This window comes from Hippocampus bargibanti, linkage group LG12, assembly GCF_051943395.1.
Source record: "Hippocampus bargibanti isolate YZ-2025 linkage group LG12, ASM5194339v1, whole genome shotgun sequence".
Lineage (NCBI taxonomy): Eukaryota > Metazoa > Chordata > Actinopteri > Syngnathiformes > Syngnathidae > Hippocampus > Hippocampus bargibanti.
This window is the reverse complement of record NC_142745.1, coordinates 3,085,846-3,106,842: the sequence shown is the minus strand read 5'-3', so window position 1 is coordinate 3,106,842 and position 20,997 is coordinate 3,085,846. Positions and strand designations below refer to the sequence as shown.

General features: G+C 44.1%; 1 protein-coding gene across 2 annotated transcripts in view; it reads left to right on the top strand.

Annotated features, from left to right (window-relative positions):
• The first annotated feature begins 860 nt into the window (after positions 1-860).
• The window catches only part of plxna1b (plexin A1b), a 164,269-nt gene continuing 144,132 nt past the window's right edge, over positions 861-20,997 (top strand). For both annotated transcript variants that reach the window (XM_089010316.1, XM_089010315.1), the window contains exon 1: positions 861-991. The gene's annotated coding sequence lies outside the window, so the exon portion shown is untranslated. The remainder of the gene's footprint in view (positions 992-20,997) is intronic.

Sequence of the window (20,997 nt, the reverse complement as noted above, 5' to 3'; positions counted from 1 at the left end):
TGGTTGGGCCTTGCCCGCAGCAAGTTTGTACCACCACTGATTTTGGAATGTCGGCGCCATTTGACTGTCAATGCTGGACAGTCTGTAATGGGCAGCATGTTTACAGCTCCGTTTAAGTTTTCCAACAGAGAGGTTAATGCTATTGGACACTTTGCGGCTGGAGGAATTCTTGACTTGAGGAGCCAACGATGAGAAGGAGCATCAGAGACAAATAAAGGCTCGTCTAATCTAAAACATAACTGTATGCAGATAGTCGTCTCAGTGAATGAATTATCCAACAGTTTCCGCTTCTTCTTCATTCGGGTCACGGAAGATTCTGGAGCCGATCCCAACCGTCTTCGGGCATGAGGCAGAGGACACCCCGAAATCTGTGCTGTATGTCATGCATATTAGCATATTTGACAATAAAGCTGACTTTGACTTGACTTGACTTTCTTTCTTCAACACTTACTGTACCCTTTTTGTGACATGAAGCAGTTGTAGATGAAAGAGGAGAGGATCAAAGTGTCCTTTCCAGCAGTGGATCAGGGACGTCATGGTAGAATGTGCACGTCTACAACAAGCTAAATGTTAAAAGTAAACGTGCAGTTGTAGCATCCGTTGACGAAAAGAGATCATCTAGAAAATTAACTGATTTAAAAAGCACCTAAATGACTACGTTTGTATGACTCAATGAAATCCGCTGCAGGGCGACATGAGGTAAAACTCCGCTCGTTCAATACGTGGACTTATCATTTTAAATGTACCACAAGTCAACTCGAGGGCGTCCTCTGTGGACTGAACGTAGTACTGCACGAGCGGAGCGCCTGCCTCTCCCCTTTCCTGCACCCTCCTCCGCGTGGAGCCGGAGCTGCATTCCTCTTCTCTCGAGTCACTAGCAGGGAGCCGCCGAAGAGAGAACACCAGTCTCTCCGTGACGAGTGTGGAAATGTCCCCAAGTTTTGGAATTTAAACCATGGAGAGCATTTCTTCGCTGCGGATCACTTGACCGGTGAGTTAACGTGCAAACTCACGGCCGGGACCCCCTCCGGGGAGCGAGTACCGCATGTTTTGCTCACCGAAGCCGGCTGGCGAATTGACTTTATACCGTACGGCTTTTGGTCTGCAGGGGTGACTTGATTGTATCCAACCCCGAGACGAGCACCAGCAGCGGGCTGTTCCTTAACCCCCTGGCCCCTTCCAGCCCCCTGTTTGCAATGCTGGGCGCGCCACACATAGCCAGGCGTGAAACTAGACACGAGGACCAACAGGCAAAGTCTTGATTGGTATGACTTGGAGAAGGGAGACGGAAGAACGACACCGTAGCTTTGTAAACTTGTTTTGAAAATAGCGACTTTATAAAGCTTCTCTACGGGTTGCCATGTAAATGTTACAGGTAGACTACGTTGTTTACTGAACGTGACATGTCAAAATGTTGCGAGAAGGCTCCTCGGGTGATGTTATTGTCCCCGTTGGCTCTTTGAATTCCACAACCAAGCATAGTTACGAGTTTGACACCCTCGTGCGTAACCACGACTTTATTTCTTCCCGGTTGCAACATCAGCCTCCTTCGAATGCTCCTACGGGATGAATTCGACTCATTGCTGGATTTTTCCCGAGGGACGTGCTGGTGTTCCCTTAAACATCCCCATCTCCACTCCCACCCCAAAAAAATCAATTCCCTTATTAGCTTTGAAATGATTACAATCGTGTTGGCGCGGTGTTAAAAAGGGGGGCGTTAATGCAATTTGTAAGCTTTGTTATTCGAACCGTAATTGAGCAGGCAGAGAACGGAGTCTGGGTGTGTGTGGAGTGCGCAATGCTTTGCAGTAATCGGAAAGAATCCTTGCTCGGTGGGTTTCCCCTCCTAAAAAGTCTAATGCGATTTTGCAACATGTCACATTTGGGAATTATTTGGAGCCGGATGAAAATTAAAAAAAAAATCTACGTGGGACAATTTTTCACTCATTTACATCTTCATAGTAGCTGGAGATCACTGCAGTCTTCTTTTTTTCCCTTTAATTTTTTAAATAAAACTATCTTGCCGTGTAACTCATTGTGGCTAATTTAACATTTGCTTAATCCTATTTAAGAAACCTATGCAAGGATTGACACTATGAGTGAGCTCTACAAGAGAAATAGCCCAGTTCTGCCCATGTTCAGTCATGCGAGCAGCACATTGTTGGCCTGATGCCACCAAGCACTCTCAATGAACAGGTGGCAATACAAACATGAGTGTGTATTTAAGTTGTTGGCATCCACTCGTCTCGCCGGTAGATGTTAACTTTTCAATCGGTGTCAATTTATCATGGTAGTTCATCCATGAGGAAATTGTCAATGGAGATTTCAGAGGTTTAACAGTGACATCCTCATTAATTCATTTTCCTCATAGAGAATTTCACTTCAAAAAATAGTTATAAATTATCATATTTTCCGGTGTTCAAGGCGCACCCAAAAGCGTTTATTTTCTTCAAAAGATGACCCTGCGCTTTATACGCCGGTGCGCCTTATATGTGAAGTAATATTGAGCCACAACAGGTGGTCGCAACGACTGTGAGCAGCCACCTACTCTATTTTCCCCATAGAAATAGTGCATGGCACCTTATAATGTGGTGTTCCTTATATTTGGAAAACTTTTATATACAGTAAAGTCTCGTTATATCGATATTCTAGGGAGTCCGAAAAATATCGATATAACCGGGACTATCGATATATCCGACCCTGCGAGCATGTAATTTTCTCCGTGCGTGCATAGAAATAGTATCGTAATAAGCGGGACTATCGATATAACCGATATCGATATAACGAGACTTTACTGTATTTATATATTATAATTGGAAAGCATTTTTATTCATTAGGGGTGTGTCTTATACTCCGGTGCGCCTTATACACTATATCGGAAAATACGGCAATAATTTGCTATTTAAATCATTCACTGCGAGTCGTGCAAAAATGTGTCCAATCAACTGCCAGGGTTTTTGTCATTGTCACTCGAATTCCAGGACCCACAGAAGATTGAGTTTTAGAAACCTTAGACTGTCGTCTTTCATCAGAAACAAAGTGTTCATTCTTAGGTTAAATGGGTCTGCAGTAACATGAGGTGCAAGCGTACAAAAGGCAAATGCTGCCCCGTCGTCTAACCAGCACTTTATCGGCACCCCCGAAAGAAAAACCAAAACCTGAACAAATTCAGGAATGGCGCTCAGCGTCATATTTTCAATTCCCTAATAAATTCAGGGATGGCAATGAATGAGTTAATTCTCTTGGTTTTCACGATTGCCTCCATCGGCTTTCCAATTCCCCATTTTGGGTTACCTCCGTTGATTGCACAACTGTCATTATCTGCAATCAGAAGCCAAAATCTGCAACCTTGCATGACATTCTCATGATTCCTGCAACCCAGCCAGAAAATGACAATCAGTTTGCCGTCATTTTGCTTAATTACGATACATATCTTCCCACAATAGAGAAGCGGTGTCATGAATTTTCAAGGCCTGCACTATCCATCCGGCCCGTCGGCTGGCGTGAGGGCTCAATCTGGGATGTCCAAACTTTGGAATTCTTGCTGACATGTGCACTTTGCACCCCTAAGGTTTTGCTTTTGTGTGGTTTCTCACCCCCCCCCCCCCCCACCGTCGCTCTCCCCCTCGCCATGCATTCCTCTGGAGTATTCAAGGAGTAGAATATTTAAGGTCTAATTAGATTGTGGGTGGATGCCAAAGAAGAGGAACCGTGCCTGAGTGATAAATGAGCCGTCAAGGAGAACAAGAAATATTATTTGGGGTTATGCTCCAGTGTGATTCATTGCTTTCACATCAGGCCAAATAAATGCACCGTGATCGCACTTGCAGATTTGGTGTAAGTGTTGCGAGGCAGTAAAAACCACCTCCTTTTCCAGCGCGCGTAACCGAATGAACATCTGAACCGGAGTGACAATCTCATCCCCGTCTCAAGTCTCCTTTTCCCGTCCTCTTTTTCCGACCTGATGCTGCCACTCAGGATTTCTTCACGTCTTCTTCCGCTGGCGCTCATGATTTTCTCCCCACTGCGTTCTGTCAGGAGCGTCTACCTCCCTGCTTTCACGCCGCCGCGCACTGCCCTTTTCCCCCCCTTCTTCCTTTTGCACATTCCTTCGTTCTTTTCATTTCTGATCTTTTCACTCTGTCAAGTTAAATGCGGGTTTCCTCCTCAAGCGTGAGAGACTTGGCTATCTCTATCTCTATGCCTCGTTCACTTCATCCTAAAAAAAGTCAACTGTCATTTATTCTGCTGTCGGACTTCGAGAAGGAAAGCCAATCAAGCCAATATATTGGGCGCGCCAGAAGTGTCCAAGAAAACGATGAAAGTACTCAACATGGAAAAACGATTAAAATGCTTGACACTAATTAGCATGTCCATTCGCCAACACACGCTCAGATCAGATGACAACTTTGTGAGCTCTGTGTCCCTATTATGAAACAAAGATAGTACCAAAAGCAGAGACTAACCTAATGATAAAGAATACAAGCAAGACTTTTCAGGATTTTTACCCCCTTGTGGATGTTGAACCATGCAGTTTTGTTGAATCAGTTGTCTTCATAACTTTTGTCTTTCATTTGTTTTCCTCATGCCATTTGTATTTATATATTTCATGTCAATCATTGTGACCAGTTCTCACGGGTTGCCAAGAAGTAAACCCTGTATTTTCATGCACTTTGTGTCGTCCTTCACGCTACATCCTGAGGGAGCAACATATGGATCAATATTCTGAATTCTACGATTTGATATTTTAAATGTTCTGAAAAGCACTTTGTTACAACAGCAGTGGTTGGGAAGCCTCTATCTAAAACAGAAGCTGTATTGTATTGTATTCCCATTTGTGTAGCTTCATTGAGTGGATGCTTGGCGAACCGCGGTCTTAATTGGAGCTTCGATTCTGTATGTCTTATCACGCAGTGAGCCCGATATACAGCTTAAAAACAGGCTGTTTATTATACTCCTTAAGCACACTACAATAGACAACTTGGCGGTAGCTGGCGGATGTTTGTCAACGTAATTTTTGTGGGGACGACGTTGACTGTTAAGTCATTCACTGCACGAGAGCATTTGCTTTTTGTACAGCCGTCTCCAGGTCAAGCTCAGATAACTCCAAATCCATATAATTTAGGAATTAACTTATTTTTTTCTGTTGAAAGAAGAGAGTTTAAGGTTTCTTACACTGCATTGAATGTTTATGTAGTCCAAAAACTCAATATTACGTTGGTCCTGCAATTGGAGTAAAAATGACAAAAAAATCTGGCACTGCAGTGGACACATTTGTCTGGAAATGAATGAGTTAACATGGCGACGTTGCATCTCTTAAGTCAACCGCAATTCCAATTTAAATTGGCAGCAAAACTCCAGGCTGACATTTGCCCAACCTTGAAAACCAGTTGTCAAAATCTCCTGCATTCCTCCGTGCCTCGGTGAGAATTGCTGATTTCTTTCATGTTAAGGTCCCAATGTTGTGCCTACCTTGTGTACCACCGCTGTTTTTCTTTTCCCCTCTGCTGGAGTGTTTTTCCTCAGTCTCTGTGGGGTTGTTGTGTGGTACCCAGAGGCAAGGAACCATGCAGCAGCAATATTAAAACACACCAAAGTGAGACTAGCAGCGGAGTTAAAGGCCCTGTTATACACGCACACACACACACACACACACACACATCGCTCGCTTAGTGCTAACGCCTGTCCAGTCGACAAGCTCCTAATATGAAATAAACTCACTCGCCAATACCTGGCGGGCCTGTCTCGACTGACTGTTCAAATACGAATGACCTCCATTTGGACCAAATGAAGACCCAGGATTGAGATTTGTGAGTTGGTGGGCGTCGCTCAAGTGCGAAATGCTGGCGCGCGACAAATCATTTCTCAGGATAATTGGCCCGCAGCATCAACCCTCGTCAGTGCCAGTCAGAAGCCAATTTAAAGGCGAGAAGTAGATGCCGACGCGTTTTTCAAAGCTTAAACTCGCTTCCTTCTTTTGTTTCGGAGAAAATGCTTGGAATGAAGTGCATGCACAATCAGAGTTCCTGTATTGAGATTCCGAAATGAAGATGAACAGAGTTTGTATGATTTGATCCTGTGAAACAAAAAATAAGATCCTTTGTTTGTTTGGTCCCTTAGCACCGAAAATGAGCAGTATAAGGACACCGCTCATATAGCAGTACCAGAAAAAGGGCAGCCTTATTTTATTTATTTATTTATTTTCCCCCCCGTGTCTCAGACTCAGTCTTGCTCAGCCAAGTGAACTGTCTGCTATGTATAATTAATTTTCTCTCCTCTCCAGGTTTATTTTTATCACCCACTTTTAACCATTCCTTCAAAGGACCCCTTTACCGCTTCCGTCCTTTTCAGTGCCTGCTGAAAATGACAGCTGCTCGGCTAAGGGGGGACGCTGTTTGAAGCAGATAGTAAAAAGGTCCCTCAACTCAAGATGATTTGGAACAGAAATATTCTCTCTCTAACTCTCTACCTCTTTCCCTACCTCTCTCTACATCTCTCTGTACGTCTCCCTACCTCTACCTCTGTCTCTCTCTCTCTACCTCTCTCTACCTCTGTCTCTTTGTCTCTCTCTGTACCTCTCTCTACCTCTCTCTCTGTCTCTCTGTTTCTCTCTCTACCTCTGTCTACCTCTCTCTACATCTCCCTCTCTGTTTCTCTCTCTCCCTCTGTGTACCTCTCTACCTCTTTCTACCTCTGTCTCTCTCTCTCAACCTCTCTACCTCTTTCTACCTCTGTCTCTCTCTACCTCTGTCTCTCTCTACCTCTGTCTCTCTCTACCTCTCTGTCTCTTTCTGTTTTCTGTCTCTTGCTCTACCTCTCTCTCTGTACCTCTGTTCCTGTCTCGACCCTTGTCTCTCTCTACCTCTCTTTACGTCTCTCTCTCTATTTCTCTCTCTCCCTCACTCTGTGTACCTATCTGTACCTCTCTCTGTTTCTCTCTACCTCTCTACCTTTCTGTACCCCTTTGTACCTGTCTCTCTCTCTACCTCTCTCTACCCCGGGTCTCTCTCTGTCTCTCTATGCCTCTCTACCTCTGTTGACCTCTCTCTCTCTATCTCTCTTCCTCTCTCTGCCCCTCTCCACCTCTCTACCTGTCTCTCCACTCTACTGACAGTATCAAAAAGGTGCTTGCAAATCTGAAATCAAAATGTCAGATTACAATTGAAAATACTATCCACCTCCATTGGGGACTGCTAACCCCTGTTGGGACGACAGCATTTCCAAGTTGAAACGATTGTTTGGTGGGAATTAAGTTTGAACATTGAAGCAGGATAAAGACAAAACATCGATTCAGTTTTATATACTGTTTCGAATACAACTGAACCTGAAGCTACCATGAGCAGTCATTTGAGTCCATGTAAATTACCAGAATGGTCACGGATTAAACGTAAAAAATTGTATTGTTTTATAATTCAGAACAAAGGCACACTCTGAGAGGGTGTATTTGTCTTCTGATCAATATTGAAATCTAGTCACAGTCCAAGTGACAATTGTGCCTGAAGGTGCAATGAGTCAGTCGTGACTCTGTTTCCTCTTCTGACCCGCTCGCCCCGAGTAGAAATCCCGCCGCCTCCTGCAGCTTGCGGGCGCGGCCTCAGTGCACCAGGCTACCTCACTTGCATGCTAACGCTCTCGTCAGCATTCTGTCCATCTTGTCAAACTCTGAGTCACGCTGGCCGCTTTGAGTCCCCCTTGTTTGCAGGCACATCGCAATGTCTATTCATATTGCATTTTCTTCATCGCAGAAAACCCAACTGGGACTTTCCCGTTGGTCATCAAGTCACAAGTCCTTCCGTCATTTGTGTTGTCTTGGTTATGTGTCCATCATGTCATTATTTGAATCAGGTGTGACGGAGGAGGAAAACTTTCGAAAAAAAGTATAGGACATGGGCAGCCTTGTATTAAAATACAGTAAAGTCTCGTTATATCGATATTCTCGGGAGTCGGAAAAAATATCGATATAACCGGACTATCGATATATCCGATCCTGCAGGATGTAAATTTTCTCCTTGCGTTCATAGAAATAGTATCGTAATAAGCAGTACTATCGATATAACGAGACTTTACTGTATAACATCACTTTAAAAGGACATTATTTCACATAATTTAATATATCCTTTGTAGCACCTCTGGTGATTTTTAACTTCCACATTTAAGTGTCACCTAATGTTTATTATTATTATGATGATGATGATGATTATTTAGCTTTTATTTATTTTTTGCGAACCCTCTCATGGACAAATAATGCTAACCTGAAACCCGATAAGCTAACAAACGTCACCGCCGCTAAAAGATGCCAAAGCCTTCATCATTCATCGCCTCGATCAAACGTTGGCAGGTTGCCCTTGCCAAACACACCCAAATCTGCCGGCCTACAGAAACCTGTCAGTATCATCCGCAGCAAGTGTGTGTGTGTTTCCAACGGAGAGATATTCAGAGCGTTCAGCTGAGGGAGCCTACCGGTTATTTACCTTGCTCACTAGAGTCTGTCTGCCTCTTCAGGCATGTTTGGCTTGTTAATGAGAATCACCATGCGGGCGTGCGTACGCGTGAATGAGGGAGTGAGAAAAAGGCAGTGCGACGTGCGCATGTATTTGCATTGAGATAAGCAGCGCGTCGTTGGTGCGCTCCCCATTGATGCGCACAGGGAGGAAAATAGACGGGATGCTATCTGAACGTACTTGGGGGACTCGTGCCTAACGGAAGGGCACTATCACAGTGGGGGAGATGAAAAGGGACAGTTATTTATCCCCGCCGTTCATGTTAATCACAAGAAACATCTTATAATTGCTCACTTTTGTTCTTTTTTCCTTTGCTTTGTCACCGTGGCTTCCCACGCCATTTCTTTCTAATATATTACCTTTTCTTGTTGCACACACATATACACACACACAATCTGCTGGTTTCTGTGTTGTTTACCAAGGAGACCGTTAAATTATTCAGCTTACGCTGTACAACCTACTTCACGTACTGCACACAAGACTTATTGGAGGCAGACCTTTAAAGCGAGCGCTTGGCCGATGGAAAGCGTGACTTTGGGCTAGCCAATAAATCCGCACGTTGTCGAGTGTCTGAACTCTCTGTTAGGACTGTTGTCAGACAGTTATTGCCAAATACTGTCTTGGTTTTGGATATGAGATGGGATCATCGGGTCTATTTTGTTGAAATTGAAGCAAAAAATTGGTGGTTCATATTCCCATGTCAAAAAGAACCACAGTGTTGGTTCTCATCAAAATCATTTTTAGAATACTTTCCTACATACCCGTGGGCTATCAATGTTTCACCTCATTAGTCACATTTTCACACGAGGCTGAATTGTTGTGTCAAGTCTAGGCTTGACTTTGCTGTACCTGGATGACAAATGACGACAGATCGTCATGGTTTTTACCTGTATAGTTTTTTTTCTTTCTAGGAACTGGAGCCGCTCACAAGTCACCGTGTTCTCTGTAATATTTTGTGGTTAAGATCAACCTGAAGTCATTAAAGTAGCACATGTTGTTCGCATCTTCTATGGATGTTACCCAAGCAATGTGGGTTACACATTGCGCCCTTCTTTTATTTCTACCGTCTCTTTGTCTGCATTTTCTTTTGTTTTCCTCTCAAAAGGGTTAAGGAGGGAGACATGATGCGTAGCCTGCCATGTCAGTGTTCCATTGTGTCGCAGCGATGTGCAACAGTGTTGCCCGTTAGTGACATCCACCAACTTTCCGGCGTTAGCATCAACATGTCAGTGTCACTTTTGAGTTCAGAAGCTTTGTACACTTGCTAACCTCACCGGTTACAGTCTGTTTGTATCCAAGCAGGTTAGTACACCTTCCTCTAGTGTCCAACCCCCGCAGTAGAAACCTTCCTTTCTCCCACCTCAGTGGAAACATGTGCTCGAGGGCCATAAAACACATTCCCCTCCTTTTCCTTCCTTGCAACGCTAGTTAAGAAAACCACACAGCGCTACGTTGTTTCAAACGCTGGTGACTGCTCACGCCTAATTCTTTTGACAGACTTTGGTTGCAACCATTCTATAACAGCACAAGTCCCTGGGAGGTGTGGTGGGGGGCTTTTAAGTCCTCCATCCTTCCCTGACCCCCCTGCTGAGGAGAGGCATGCAAAGCAGGAGGCTTTGTGAATAAGTACTCCATGTTAGACAATGGTGGACTGGTAGCACTGGGTGGGGGGGATTTTGAGGTTAAAAAAAAGCAGTTGGGGAAAGATGCCAGGTCCATGAGGAGAGCTGAGATAGAGCAGGTCAAAGGTTAGGCTGATCCCTTGTTTAAAAGTGGAATTCAACCAATGGGCTTTTTTATTGGCTGAGTCACTGGACTGTGTCTGTGGGGGTGGGGCGTTTAGTTTGCAGTTACAATGAGGCACACATTAACGTCCCCGTAATGATGTCAGCTGTGGCCCGGGTTTCCATACACAGAGCCATTCGTATCCTACAGCCCCGCAACTCCGTATGTTCTCATTAAAGCCATTCACCAGTCGTCCGTAGCGTCGTTTGACGTTTCTCAACACTCCTAAATAACATTTGTGCCGCGGTTTAGCTTTCTGTGGTTGGACAAGGTGACTGAGCACGTGACAAAGCAGCCAGCGAGTGCGGCGGTGGCGCATTCCAAATGAAATGGGCTGTGTAACTGGTGAATAGTGTGATGTGCTGATGCGTAGCAGTGGAGGAGGAGTTTCCTCCTTTCTCTCTGCTTAGCTTTCTCCCGGGAGCGGCGTCCCTCCTTGTATCACCGCGACGTATATTTTCCCTGGTTTTCCATTACATGTTAAGGAATGCGTCGTGGCTCCTTTCTTTCGCCCGCTGTGACCTCATTTGGCCGCGTGTGTGCACAATGACTCTGTCTGACTTCCTACCGACCGATGCTTGCTGCCTAACAGGAAACGCGCGAGGCAACGCTAATTGCTAGCGCAAAGACAAGGCAGCGGTATTGTGTTTTAAACACACCCGTTTGCCAGCTTTGTGTAATAGTTTGTTTCCTACAAAACTAAAAATGGAAAGCTACAGTCTTCGGGAACGGCGAGCAAAAGACTCAATTGGTACTTCTGACAAAACTTGGCTGCAGTCCAGGCCTGTTTTGACAAGTAGCCCAGCTCCCAGTTCGCCTAGGTGCAATAACATAAAAGCTTTGAGCGTATTTTTTTTTTTAGATTTGCGGATGGGCGGGGATGAAAGAAATGTGAACAAAATGACGCCGGAGACTGCGCCTCGGCCAGGCGCAGCTGCGGAAAACAGACAACAGAAGAGCGGGGGAGGAAAGTTGGCAGCATCGGACCACTCGGATAGTTTGAGTAACAAGGCGATGATAATGTTGTGACGCGACGCACTTGTGTTTAAGTGGAGTGAAGAAAAGAGGAATCGCAAAGAAATCAGAAGTCAAAGTTGGGACAGACGCTTTCACGGCCCCTCGCCAAACTGGCTTGACTTTTGTTTTATTTGCCCGACGGCAATTTTATCAAGGCCAGAAATTAGTATGGTATCGACACCAGTCTTTGACATAACACGACTACCTCGTCTTCTTTACCAAACGTTGTCATTGTCATGAGAAGTTTCCGCTTTCCCAGAACTTGTTCGGCTCCCTCATCAGTGAACCTGTCTGTCCACCTCATGCTGTCACTTTGCCGCAGGAGCATGTGATGAAAATGTCTGTTTAATCATGCAGAGAGGTCAACCAATCAAAGGGCCCTGGCTGAGTGATTTAAGGGCCTATTCAGAGCGCAGCTGGAGCGCTCGGGAAAGAAAGAATGACGTGGCTTGGGTTTTTGATTGCTCTATGGCGTAGGTCGCCTCTCATCCACTTAGCACCGCTTTTGTTTCACCAATAGTGCTTTTGCGACGGATTGATATTTCCACACACAGATGGGCGGGCAGAGGGGGTCGAGAGCAGATTGTCAACCAAAGTAGCTCACCAACTGCTTGTTTATCAGACGTGGACACCCGCTGACTTTTAGTGTCACCTTGTTAACAGAGTTCATCTTGTTAACTTGGGCGGGTTTTTCTCCATACACGTCGACACGTTTGACGACGTCTACTCTCGACGCTTCTAGGGACGAGACAATTATTACCTGAATGGTAATGGTGAGGTGGTAGAGAATGACAGATGGTTGGGGGAGCAGGGATTATGATTGTGTTCCGTTTAAAGTCCTTTTCTACTCCCACCCCCCCAATATCCGGTTCATAATTCGTCACGTGGTCTGTCATTGGAATCACCTCTGCTTTAAACAGTTGGTGAGTTTAAGATCACATGCGTTTGGACAGCTGCAATATTCTGCAGCAGTCGTGAACGTTGTGCTAGCGCGACCGATACGGCTACTGAGTTAGCATGAGTGAAGTACCACTCCAGGAGATAACTGGCCCTCTTGCTCTGTCTCTCTTACTGTCCCACCTACCCCGCCCGAATTTCTCTGACCTTGCGTTGGCGTGTGCTGATGAGCGCTGAGTGGATACACTCGTGAGCGCTGCATGCGCGACCGCTTCAGAGCCGGATAAAAACGTGGGAGCTCCATTTGTTGTGTAAATGCGAGCCGCTAATTGACTGCCGGGCATGCGGGCTCTCCTTCAGTGGCTGAACCCTGCCCTCCACTGTGTCCCAGGGATCCTGCCAGGGGAATGCATGCCCCCACCCTCCTACCGCTTTTACACACAGACACATTCAAAGCACCCTCCATTTCTCCGTGGTCCTCTTTTGGAGCACGACTGGCACGAGGCCAGCACGAGGATGGTGCACCGTGCACTCATCTGCTCCCTGTCTGGCTGTTGAACTTGTGTAATGAAAAGCTGCACGGCTTTTACACATCATTACTGACTGCTCCCTGACATTCTTTGATACAACATTTTATCTCTGAAAAAACAATGGCTTCATTCTTTGCGGGACTGGTTTTATTCTGGTCTGAAAGTTTTTTTTAATCAAGCTTTTACGTTTATGATTGCTATTAGCTGGAAAATGCAAAAGAATGATGAAGTGAACGGACCGGTTGCAGTTTTAAGGTGTAGTACAATTAAGGGGGGATGAGGGGATGTCAAACTCTTTTACATTATTGTTAGGGTTGAATGAGGTGGCTCGGGCATCTAATTAGGATGCCTCCTGGACGCTTCCCCGGTAAGGTCTTCTGGGCATGCCCCACTGGCAGAAGATCCAGGACACGCTGGAGAGACTGTCTCCCAGCTGCCGTGGGAATGCCTCGGGATCTGCCAGGACGAGCTGGAAGAAGTCCACCTCCACATATTAGATACACAGCGGACAACAAATTGATGGATTTTTTGAATCCAAAGTCTAAAAGAATGGCTTGTTCATACATCGTTATGATGGATGGCAAAAGACAATTTGAAATTTTGGTTCAGACTTTCGGAAAAAAATAATAGAAATTGACACATATGTTTTAATTTAAAACAGATTCTTTACTTACAGACAGTGTATTGTAGGTGTTTCAAATACCTGACATGTTTCGGCATCTACTTCCGCCTTCGTCAGAGTGTCACGCATGTTGTTGTGACGCGCCATTTTCAGCTGGTGTTGCTATGAGGGCGTGACCTATCTGCCAGATCTGACAGCGGGGGGTGGGGAGGGGAGTATACAGCGGACGAAGGCGGAAATATATGCCGAAGGTTGAGTCACCGAAAGTCGAGTCCAATTGTAGCCGCTAGTAAGGCAAATTATGCAAGTCACTGGAGAGGACATCATATTTTTTAAAAAAAAGAACAAATATTTAGAATGGAACAATTAAAAAAAAGTGCACTGCAAATCATAGCAGCCTAAAAAAATAACGCAGAGGATCAGACTTTCATTGTTCTGTCTCTTCCAGGCTTGTCCATTGTTAGGCAGAGGTAAAAATTTGGAGACACAGAAAAAGAACAGACAAACAAAATGACAACCTCTATTGAGCCCACAAATGCAAAGGAGAAACTGCTTTTTGTATGCATCCAGCATCACAATCGACGGCGCTGTTGAAAATGACAGGAAGGGACTCTGGATTGTATTCACGCATAAATATGCGTAAAGGCTGGCATCCAAATCACGCCACTGGCCCACAATGTATTTTCTCTCCCAGAAACGGTGACGCATGGCGGCGGTCTGTTCTTTTTAAAAAATATTCCCTATGAACACCTACAAAGTAAGTTCGTTCGACGTCATCTTATCAACCTCAAGGATAGTTGCGGCGATAATAACACAGAGTCAAGAGCCAGGGTTTAACATCAAGTGCTCTGCTTTGCTTTTCGGCGGCAACAACAATAGGATTAGCCGTCACGCTAAATACGTCGGGCACTGGCCAAGCCTCTTAAACTGTCACAAGGCACATTTAATATATTTTTGATCGCCACCCACCTGTGATTTCAATGTGGCTTGCACTTGGGCTGAGAGAAACTAAAAAAAACATTCAAAGTGAGTGCTATAACATTGTAAATAGAATCCTATGAGCATCATCTGCTAATAAAAATAAGAAAGCTTTTAATAGTCCCACAATGGGGATTTTTTTAAAAATTACTTAATTGTAATGAATCTTACAATAACAGTATATTTAATTCTCCATCAATTAAACAATTACTCTCACGTAGCCCGTAATAGGGAGAGGGCTATCCAATAATTTATAGTTTCAATGCCACTAATTTTCATGAATAGTAACCATGAGTCTCGCATCATTGAATTCCTTCCAACATGTAAACACATTGTTGTACGTTTAAGAGAAAAACTTTCTGTTTTGAAATTTCTTTATTGGCTCACTTAGATTGGTCCATGTTAACCCCACGAATTCATACACAGAATCTTTTCTTGTTAGCTGCTTTTCATCATCTTTTGAAATTGTTTGAACCCCTCAGATAGTAAAAACAGACTTTGTATCTGTTCTGCTAGTTGATTGATTCTTGCCTTGTGCAACATTTTGGTTCTACGATTGAAAAAAATATTGACTCACTAGGAAAAAAAATCACTTTGTCTCTCCTAAAGCCAACCATGTGTTTTGCTCTGATGTCTTTCTTCTTTTAAAATTATTCCTGACTGTAATGATGTTTTGTAATCCCTTCCAGGAACGTATGACTGGACGGAAAAAAAAATGTTGTCGGGGATATGCATGACCTTATTTTTAACTGCAGTGATTGTGTCATTTCCAGCCAAGCTTGAAAGTCCTCACCACCGCTTGTCCCAGGTCGGCAAGTATTGCGCCCATGTCTGAGTTTATAAAAGGACATTGTTCAGTTTTATCTTTATCTCGTGTTTGTGTTTCACAACTCGAGCGCAGTGATCCAGTGAAGCAATTAATTCCCAACGCTGCCTGACGAGCCTGATTCAGTGCTGCAACAGTGGACGTTTTATATATACAGTATATAAGCAAATGTATTTCCTGTTTTGCTCTCCGTTCTAATTTCCATGCCTGTATTGGTTTCAACAATCACATTGATGATGTGAACTGGGAAAGAGGAGGTCAGTCGGGATATCAAATATGGGCGACGAAAAAAAAAGTCACATCGACGCAGGAAGAACAAATTGCCCTTTCCTGCTTCTGCAGCCAGACGGGCTGCGTTGACTCTGAGTCAGCAAGACTTCAACTGGGGTCGGGTGTGGAGGAGGGCAGGGGGGCTGGTCTGTAGCTTCAGGCCTCTCAGTACTATGCACACATAACAGGCATGGTGTCAGACATGTTGCTCTATTCTCTTCAGCCCCGCAGCTCCGGCGCTAACTATAGCTGCTCAGCCAACCTCTCTTAATTAGTAGCTGCTGCTGCCCGCCGGCCCTGTTTTGGCGCCACCGTGGTAAAGACCCGGCCCCGTGTCTGAGTGTGATGTGAGGCATGTTTACGCTCTGTACTACTGTCAATGTTGACAGACAATGCCCCATTCAACACCAGTTGCGTTTTTTTTCCCTCCCTTTTATACTGGAAGCTGGTGTACATGGGAGAAAGAAAAAGGATAGCGTTTTGTCATCTGATGCACCGATGCCGACAAGCTCTTTCTCTTCTTGTGTTTATGGGCTTAAAGTCAATGTAATATGAGTAAAATGTATTCTTCGCCAAATTCTGGAATGGGAGCAGCTGTTCACAGTTTCCGTACACAGTTTTGGGATCTAGTTTTACTCGTGCGAAGTGTGCGTGTGCATCTGTGCATATGTATGTTTGGGTGTATGTGCCTCATATGTACCTCAACAAACCTCTGGAAACATAATCTAGCTCATTCCACCCACTGCATACTTCATGGGAGGAGGTTTTGGTGAGTGATGATTTTAGTCCAAGCTGCGCATAAGGCTGGCAGATAATTTTTTTCCCCAGAGGGAACCCTCGAAATTCCAAAGCATAGTTGGAATCACTACCAAGACCATCACCGCAGCCACGAGTGCCAAACGAAACCCAACTCACTGTGCCATCAGACCACCGCAGCCACTGGTTAGCTAATCACAATTTTGGTACAGACAGACGACCACACAAGGGAATGGCTAATCACAACCATGTTTTTAGCCAATCGGAGCGTGAGAGACACCCCCCGTGTCCCTTTTGTTTGTTTGGTCGGGGAAACACATACAGCTGGAGAGCAGACGTGATCCAACGGAAACAGTCGCGCATGCACGCGTGTGTAAGTGGGCTGCAGTATGGCAACGCGGTGACCCCCATTAGCCATTTCCTTCCACAATCAGTCTTGATTTTGGCCACGCGTGGTTACAATTGCTAGATGAGACTTTCCAGGATTCTGCATGCATGACAACTGCTTAAAGAAGTTCTTTTTTGGGGGGCGGTGATGGTCTTGGCAATTGTGGCCACGTTGTATAATCTCTTGATCTCGTTTTGTCTGATTCTCATTTCCTCATCCCCCCCCCCCCCCAAAAAAAAAAAAAATCAGCTTATAGAGGAGCTTGATTCGCAAGTGCGCTAATAAGGCAAGTTTTTATCCCTTCTTAAACGTCAAGTTTACACATGGCTCTTCAAATGTATGAAATTCAAGACCCCAAATTGATTCGGTTTTACGAGAATGCCCATTCCCAATAGCGATACACTGTTTGTGGGTTAAGATGCAATTCAGCAATGACAACAGTTAACATTTCATTGCCGTCTGTTAGCATAGTGTTCATCTGTTAGCATAGTATTCAGTATTCACAACTCTACCATTGCACGGATAGCGAAATGCAATCACGTTCTCTCGCGCGCAGACACAGGTTCATTTGCATTTAAGATGCTAATATTGCCTTTTGGGTGAGCTCGAGTCTGTTGGTGCTTTGTTTCATCCTACTTATTCATTAAGATTGAATAATTGCATCCGAGAGCCTCATAGCAACACCAGTAACCAACATTTATTATTATTCACTAATTGGGAAAAGCCAAACTACCTAGCAAACTCATGCAAATTTCTCTTCAACATTAAGATCTGAGCAGCAAAGTAGGCCATTGTTGGTCGGAATGGTGTGTGCCACCTCTGTCCCGTTTGGTTGCCCAGGGGAAGGACCCTTTACCCCCACCCCCTTCACAAATCACATGATGTTTTAACAAGGCAGATCAAACCACGGAAGCCTTTCTGCAAAACATCAAGGGAAGGGTCAGAAAACCCGCGGAGGAAAGTGGATTGCACGGCTGCTATGGAGACCGGTTTTAGCATTCAATCCCATTAGAAGACGGTGGCTGTGAAATAAGCGGTCAACGCTCATTTGGATCAATGACGTTTGAGTTTGGAATTTGATTTTATATCTGGAGACCACCTTCTTAAAAGTTGTTTATTTCCTTTAGAGCAGAATAAGACATTGGTAAATTGTCATCTTTGTGTAGAAGCCTCTACCCCCACTCATAATCTCCATATTTGGTCAATTTAATAGTTTAGTTTCCACAATGTCCATTATTGTTCAGTTCTCCCATGGATCATGTTAATTTCCAAATTGTAATTACTGTGTTCGAAATTTTCGGAATGGTCCTAAAACAAGAGCCCAACATAGTATTTTTTTTTCATCTACAGTGGTACCTCTACTTACAAACGTCTCTTCATATGAACATTTTCAGTTACGAAATGTCTTACGAACATGCACGTATAGCCTCTTGTTATGAAAGAAATTTCAAGATACGAAAGGTAAAAATACAGTTTGAGCTGCTACTTGTATCTCCAACTGTCTTCAACACAACATACTTATAGCTGCCCTGCTATTGGCTATGACCGGGAATCATCCTGACATCCCATTGGCTAAGAGGGACCTCTATGGTATATATCAATACGTATAGATAGTTATTTGTCCATGTAGCATCCTTGTCATTCGCACATGTGAATGCTCAATGCTTATGTTTGCCACGGACATTTTCGAAGGCTTGTTAAAAGCAGACAGTTTGGTTGTTCTGTGTTGACTAGATGAGAATGGAGATTTCCTTCTTTTCAAGTACACGCGGACACAAAATAAAATGTGAGACTAATGAAACCCCCTGGGTGAGAAGTCTTCGGACTTACAGCGATTGTGTGTTCCAATTAGGCCGTTTCTTTTGTCCGCAGCAATATTGCGATCGGAGATCAACATTTCTTTTATCACCTCAGTCAGCATTATTGTAGGAGGCTCTGGAGACACATTTCTCTGTTATGCCTTCTGTCATCACAAAGTGAACGGCCTGCCTGAGACTTTAGTTTGTGGCGAACCCAAAAACCATCGTTTGTGGCTTTTAGCTATAGTGTGTCTGGGCTCAGTGTCATTTCCCTCTTCTTTCTCCGCCTCCTCCTCCTCTTCTTTTTTCTCTGACATTCCTCTCACTCTCATCTTCCCCAGCTCCCACCACTCTCTCCTTATCTCTCTTCCACCTTGCTCACATTACTTCTACCTACGCGTCTCCTCTTTTTTTTTTCTTCACACGTCCGCTCTCAACCCTCCTACACACCGTTGTCCCACACAAAGTTGGCCGTTTGAGGTTCTACTGGCGCAAAGATAGCGACAAGCTTTTTTGTCTTCATTGAAATGCCACCCCATTTTGATTGGGTAAGGCGTCTATTTCTGTGGAATGGTTTTTGTCTTCCAATCCGCCGTCCCCCACCCTGAATGTGAATCACAATGGTGATGTTGTTTCTTGTCTTTCTGGACTGACCAGTCGTCCCGCTCCGTTCCTTTTTGGGATTTACTCCAAGAATCAACAACAATGAAAAAGTTGTTCTTGCTCGCTTTCGCCTCTTTTTGGCATTTTGCCCACCTCGTCTCACAAATATGATTTGTGAGTTGATGGTATCCAAATCTGTTGCTCAATCCATTTTAAAAAATGACTATTTTCTACGGGTTCATCATTCTGATTTTTGTGACTGACAAGCTGAAAACCGTCCACATCATGGACGAATGCCACAAAGGTACTTGTCGCTATCTGAAGTTGAAGTAGTGTCGCAATGTGACAGGCACTCAATTTCCTCCTGGCTTCAGAGAAAAAAGCTGTAAAGCTAAACATGCACAGACTGTCCTGCGCTTATCTCTTTTCATTCCACCCCATTCCGCCTGGCTGGCTATCTGAAAAGGTATCGTTGACTCTTCTTATCTTTCCACCCCTGTTTTCATTTTCGATTATTTTGCCTTTCGTTTAAATTATTTTCACTCTTGTCTCCTCTTTTACATCCCCTGCATAACCCCCATTGGTTGTCATTAAACATTTATTCGTGAATCTCTGTTCACAACATTGAATATTGTGTGCGTACGTTAAATGTTTTAAGCGGCCCAATGGCCAACGTTAGCGTGAGGACTCAAGCCCATATGTGACAATGGCCTCACGTGTGTGAATGTATTTAGCATTGACATTTCAAACCAGGTTATGTGTCACAATTAGATCCAAATGCAGTCACGTGATTTGGAACTGGGTGTGGCATGGTGGTGCTCACAGGTGACTCTTCATGCTAGTAGTCTGAAATTGAGTACCAATCACTCACTGTAGGTGAGCATACGAGTGTGAATGGTCGTCGGTCGAGATATACCCTATGATTCACTGGATCCTGAATGAATATCGGCGCTGAAGGATTTTTAAACTGCACACTTTAGTCCGAAAATAGTGTCTGCACAAAACAAATGCCATCATCTATAGTTTTGACGAAATGAAAGAATGCTTGTTTAGATGTTTTTGTTTTACTCAAGTTTTACCTTACCATGAGTTCTGTGTGGGAGTTTTGGTGGCATGATGAATCTGCCTTGTCATAGCAATAAAGTGCTTATAAAAATAAAGAATAGAAGGCTTCCATTTTCTTATAAAAAGAACAAGGTTTTTCACATGCTATGATTTCCTCTTTGAATAGGCTTAAATAAAAACAGAGATATCACTTGTGATTGGATATAAGCGGCTATGAGCCAGAGCAAAGTAATCAATATCATCCTTTGGGAAATTGTGTTAGCCGGCTGATAATCACAGGATACACCGTAAAAGGTATCACCTTTCAACTTGAGTGTGGTCCCGGGGCGAGTTGACCGTGCAAATGCAACTGCTGATTTTCAGCTCAAGTCTCACACTTTGAAAATATTCTGTCTCAATAGGAAAAGTGATATTTATTTCATCGTTTAAATATCAGGATACAAGGAATTTTTTTAAGCATGTCTCCTTCAAAGGGCCCATCTATTGCCGTCATTGCCAATGCTCTCACTCCAAAAAATAAAAAGTTGACCCAAACAAGTGGTCTTACCAAATAATCTGTTTTGCTGTTCTTTCCCAGAGGCTCAAATCACACAGTGTTATTTATACATAGTTCTGTTCCTATTGGAACAATTATAACAGATCCTTCTCATAGTCTCTGCTTTATTTCTGTTTGCCGAGTGTCTAAATTTCCAATGTCATTTTCACAAACTGAACCGGCCGTCACACTTTTTCCGCTCTGGAACACCTCCCTAAACAGTTTGCGGAAGCTCCATCCGCAGCATTGTTGGAGGTATGAATAGCTTTTAGAAAAGAAACAGTTTGTGGCTGACCTTAATTGTAGCTAGCATTCTTCCATGTTGGTTTTAGTAATCAGCTGCTACGGTGGGAAAGAAGAAGCCATTCAGACGACAGGGGTGTGTTTGCATACAGCTTCCGCACTGGGCCGATCTCTTTTCTCTC